This window comes from Arachis hypogaea, chromosome 19 (genome assembly GCF_003086295.3).
Source record: "Arachis hypogaea cultivar Tifrunner chromosome 19, arahy.Tifrunner.gnm2.J5K5, whole genome shotgun sequence".
Classification (NCBI taxonomy): domain Eukaryota; kingdom Viridiplantae; phylum Streptophyta; class Magnoliopsida; order Fabales; family Fabaceae; genus Arachis; species Arachis hypogaea.
In genome coordinates this window covers 132905250-132911302 of record NC_092054.1, presented here as the reverse complement: position 1 = coordinate 132911302, position 6053 = coordinate 132905250, and the positions used below count along the sequence as shown (strand labels likewise).

General features: G+C 37.2%; 1 pseudogene; it reads right to left on the bottom strand.

Annotated features, from left to right (window-relative positions):
- Window positions 1–1334: 1334 nt before the first annotated feature.
- Window positions 1335–5800, bottom strand: LOC112777461 (uncharacterized; annotated as a pseudogene).
- Window positions 5801–6053: the final 253 nt, after the last annotated feature.

Sequence of the window (6053 nt, the reverse complement as noted above, 5' to 3'; positions counted from 1 at the left end):
TCACTACAAAAAAAACTTAACAGTAAAATATTGCATAAATAAGACTCAAAATACTTGACCTGAACAAAGGCACTGCTACTGATGTGTTTGGTTGCTTCACTTGTGTAAGAACTCACAACATATTCACCGCCCTTTCTTTGCTCCAATTATTTGGAATTTTGGATCTAGCTCCATAGGCTAATGTCTATTCTGTTAACTGAACTCCATGCTCTTGACTAGTCAAACATCACTTTCTCGTAAAACTATGCTATGCATAATCTATATGGAAGAAAATTGGAATCAACATACAATGAACATTTGATTTTAGAACTTCAATTCTAAATGAAATTTGTTTCAATTTTAAAATGAAATTTGTTTCCAATTGTAAAAGAGGTAATATGAGTGACAAGATATAATAGAACATGTAGCCAAACAATTGTTCGATTTTACTCGTTCTTTCCAGTATCAAATCAAACTGTAAAAGGGTAATCTACTCAATTCGGGTGCCAATGGAATTCAGCTGCTGGTGTTAAACATCACCGACAAATAAATTTACATCTCGTACATCCCTACCACAGAACAATCAGTAGATGTTCATGTTCTAACCAAAGGATTATTACCCAAGAAGAATTTTGATAGCATAAAAAGCAAGCTGTCAGTAAAGGATATCTTAAAGCCAACTTGAGGGGGAGTGTTGATTGGATGTCAAGAAGGGCATCAAATCTAATTAGATTCCTTAATTTCTTTCATGAACCTTTTCGCTAAATAGGATTACTTGTGATATTCTTTCCTTATTAGTTTAACTTATTTTTAGGAAGTTCTATGATTAGAAATATTTCCTTTATTTTAGGCTAATATTTCATATTTTCTAGTTGTTCGTATTTCTATAATCTCTCTATAAAGAGGATGATTTTCTATAGATTTGACATAACACAATATACAAACACTTCAAGTATAATGAATAAATAAATGTAATAAATAAATATAAAATAAAGCATCATCGTTTCATAACCAATGGCAATGGTAAATTAGCAGCAACAACAAAGCCTTATCATTGAGACTGTTAATATGTACATTTCTTTTGACTAAAAAGGCAAATTGTCTACAATCCATAAATGTAACTAAAGGAACATTAAGATCACACCTGAATAGTGCAAAATTTTCCACTGGTAATAGCTCTGCAAGCAAGCACAGCCACACACTAGCTACTGGAAATTCTTTTTCCCAGAGTACTTAACTATCTGCAGAATATCTAGTCACTGATATTGTTATGCTGTTGAGCAAACATAGAATTGAATGTAGTTCGTATTGGATATGAGACGAAGGAACCCATAATCAATTAGAAAGAATTACGATTTGTGTGAGAAAAATAAGCATTGAGATTGGAAAGTAAGTTGGTCCATGTTTCTTAATCCAAATAAAAAATAAAAATAAATAAATAAAAAAAGAGAACGGTGACCAATTTCCAATCATTCTACAACTTTCACACTAAGATCAATTAGTTTGAAGCCCATTATTGCAATGTACATCCTCAACCCATTATGCAAGTCAAGCTCTGGCATGAGCATAGGATATGTTGAGCTTTCCATTTACAAGAATATCATACGTTGTCTTCAGGCACAAGATCTTTATCAAGCATCATGTAGTCGAAAGGCCTCTTGCAGATTCCCCTCCCTAAAGTGTCCAGCAATTAAAGTGTTATAGATAAGAACAGTAGGAGATATATTATTCCCATCCATTTCCTTTAGGATCTTGCTACCTTTCTCTAGTTGTCCTTCGTTACAAAGTCCACTTACCAGAACATTATACATGAAAGTATCAGGTATGACACCCTTGGAAAGCATCTCTGAGTAAAGATCTGAAGCAAAATTCAATTTAGCCTCCTTTAAAAGTCCATTGATCAACGTTGTATATGTTTGCAAATCACATGGGACATTGTTATCTACCATTTTCTTGTGAAAGCTAAGTGCAGCTTCCATATTATTCAAATTTACAAAGCCACTAATCATGCTGTTATACACGACTGAGTTTGGAAGCAAACCAACCTCCAGAAGTTCAGAGAAGAATTTGCATGCACCTTCCATGTCTTGTACTTTGCAGAAACCATCGATGAGAGCACTATATGCAGTAATATCCAACTCCAATCCCATGATTTTCATGTCATTATACAATCTCAAAGCAATATCAATCTTCCTGCTTCTGCAAAGTCCATTAATCAAACTAGTACAAGTGATAACATTTGGTGAAATTCCACTTTCACACATCTCCCTGTAAGTAGACTGTGCTAAATCAATTGCTTCTTGCTTGACAAATCCATCGATGATGCTATTATGTCACAGAAGAAGGAATAAAGCCCTGCTTCAGAAAATTGTTCAACATATCCTTTGTCTCCGACACCCGGCCAACTTTGCACAAGCCACTTATAACAACATTAAATGTGAAGTCTGAAGGTGCAATATTTGCAGCCACCATTTGACCAAACATACCAAAGGCACGGTTAGCATCACCTTTTTTGAAAAAACCATCTATCAAAAGTGTGTATGTAAAAGCATTCGGTTTTAAACCGCTGTTAAGTATATCATTCTTCACACTACAGGCATCATCCATGCAGCCCCTTTTACAGTGACAAAGTATCATGTTGTTATAAGAAATTAGTGAAGGTGTAATTCCCGTACTTATCATCTTGTCCCACAAATGACGAGCCTCATTAACCATTCCCAGGTCACCAAGCCAGCATAAAAGGATGTTATATGTAACAACAGTAGCAATACCATGTTCAACAGCCTCATCAAGCACCATATACGCACTTTCTAGAAAATGCTGTTTCCGAAATCCCTTTGACAGAGAATTTACAATATAAACATTTGGTTGAATGGCCATGAGTTTCATTTGGGAGTAAAGTTCAAATGCCTTCTCCACATTCCCAGTCTTAGAGCACCAATCTATCAAAACCGAGAAAGTAACTATATCAGGAGTAACACCAACCTTAACAACCTCCTCAAACAATTGTAATGCACTATCAACATTCCCTTGCTCACAATGTCCTTTAATTAAATTTGTCACAACAATTATATTCAATGGAACACCACTACGCACCATCTCATCCTTAAGCCTCAATGCCTCTACAAGATTTCCCTGTTTAGCACAAGCAGCAATCACAGAATTATATGTACCCTCAGATGGCAGCCAACCCAATTTTTTCATCTCCTTCAACAGCTCACATGCTGAATTCGAGTTCGGCCTCCTATAAGCAGCCTGAATAACAATGCTGTAAGCAGCTGCATCAAGTTCTAACCCTCTACCGTTTTCCCGACTGAAATACATCTCAGCTTCCTCAATCTTCCCTTCTTTTAAACATGCACGCATTAGGACATGCAGAGTAAAGCAATCACCATACATTTTTCTTTGAACCATTTCATCATACAAGCTATATGCATCACTAATCATGTTCCTCCTGATTAATGCAGTTAAAAGGATGTTCATAAACGAAACCCAAGGAACCACATCATGTTTTAACATCAATTTAAAACACTCAACAGCATCTGTGATCTTGTTAGCTCTAACATACCATTCAAAAGATAATTGAAAACCCGCGAATCAGATTCAAAATCGTACCTTACTGCACATCCTACCAACTCTTCCACAAGTACCCTAACAGAGTAACAGTAGGACTAGAATCTGCAAAAACATAGTTGTTTAGCAAATTCCGTAGAACCCCATAAGTGTCAGGGCTCGAAGCAAGAATATGCATCAACAAACACAAAACATCAACGGTTTTCACAAACCCTCGTCTTCTCTCGACTCCTTTCAAAAACTTCAGAGCCAATTTGGGGTCAGGCTTATGGCTCAAAAGGGTGTCCAAGACACAATCTTTCGAAATAACCTCGAGGTGTGATTGACCTTCAGCTGAAATTTTCATAGGAAAATCATCGATTTTCTTGGAGAAGTGGCTGCTAGGGCCATTTGCGGGATCCTGTGATTGAGAGTGTGGAAGGGGATCAGATGGAAGGAGCATTTTTGTGCAGTGATTGTTAAATTGCGAGAGAAATCAAAGATTCTTCAGAGGGATCAATGAAAGGTTGTTGGAAAACATGGTTTGCATTGGTGGAAGAGAGAGAAGGAACAAAAAACTGAAACAGTTTGGTCCCTCTTCTGTTTGGGGAAATGTTTGACACTCTCGTGGCTGCTCATAAAGCATATGACTCAGTACTCCAATTTATGTCTTCAGGAGCTCTGAGGAAAACAAAATGAAAATGCAAACTAAGAAGAACAAAGGAAATAGGTAAAGAAAAACTGTGGAAACACATGCAACAGACGAGAAACACTCGTACTTATGGATGCACATATAAACAGCATCTATAAATCCATTTCAAGGGGAATTACAAACTTAATCCTAAATTCATATAGTAGCACAATACCTAAACAATGCCATGTCAACAAGAATGAAACTATGTAACTCCTTTGATTTCCAACTCATAATAAATCCAATGGCATCCTATACTAGAGCTTATGCTAATTGCAGAAAACCAACATTATTATTCAGTAAGGTATATATACACATCTATTTGAACCAGAAAACAAACAAAATGAACAAATATAAGACAAATACCACTCATCAATAGCGCGTTGAAGATCAGGTTTCAAGAGATGATCAACGAATTCTTCGTATCTTTGAACCTTCTGTTGGGTAAAGCTTTCCATATGGTGAGTCCTCCTCCCTCCAACTAATTTACTAAAAGGATGATGACAAAAAATAAATAATCAGGAACCTTTGCATATGCATACATACATAAATGCATAGAGCAATGCAAACACAAGCATAAATAAATAATTAAATAGAGAGAAAAGAGTAATGTGTTAATGTGAATAATTTAATAAAGGGGTCTATGTTGATTGTATTGTCCAGACATAGAGAAAAATGTAATACTAAGACTTGACAGTTTTCTTTAAATATTCACAATTCTAAATTCTGATTAGGGTCCAATTTAGTGCAACAGTTTATCAAAGGAAAGCAAGCAGCTTCAAGGGAATAACCTATAAAGATGCAGCGAATCCTTTTACACAGTCACATATTACAAGTTTTTAGGCATTTGAAATGTATGTCCAAGATCCAAAAAGGAACAAACATAAATCAAGATCTGCAACCAATCACATGCAAGCCACTTATTTCATCGTGTTTAATGAAGATGGAGTAGTGAACCTAAATTGCAAGCAAAACAGAAGCAAACTAAGCCCTTCCTCCTTCCATTTGTATTTAATCACACTAATCTCTAACTAACTATTAGTTCCTAGCTAATCATATTTGTCACAGTTTCTTCACAAGGGAAATAACAAAATAACAAAATCTAACAAGGTCAGCAAACAAAATAACAATAAGAATCACTCACCAACGAGCAAGAAGACCGGGCAGCCACGCACCAGCAGGGACGAAGGAGCAGCAAACGGCAGAGACGAAAGAGCAGAGCAGAGACAGAGGAGAAGAGCAGCGACGCACCGGCAGGGACGAAGAAGCAGGGAACGGTGAGGGACGAAACGGCAGGGCAGAGTCGATCGGCGACCGGCGAAGAGGCGCGGCGGAGGCGAGGTTAACGGTGCGGCGACGGCAAGTGAAGTGAGGGCACTGATAAGGGTTGGGGTTCGGTGACCATAGCTGAGAGTGAGAGATCTAAGACACAAAATCGTGTTTGACAAAAGAGATATGGACGGAGATAATGTGTCCTTGAATTAGTGTATTTTATTTTGTGACCATCATGGGACTCATCAACGGTTTGTGAGAATGATTCTTTAGTCACTCCATATCCAAGAAATATTCAACATCTTTGAACGAGGTATAAGAACGGGCCTCGGAATAAGGATAAAGAATTCAGCAAAAAAGAAGACCAATCCGCAGAGAAACTCAGAAAGTACCACAATTATACCCCTCTTTGAGTATCTCTTGTGGATGTTTACTGAAAAATATGCAACACTGAGAAGATTCCACCCCTCGCCCGATTAAACACAAGAGATGAGGAAGTCGGATAGAGTATTGCGAATATCATCGAATCTACGGGCACCCTACCAACGAGTGCTACGAC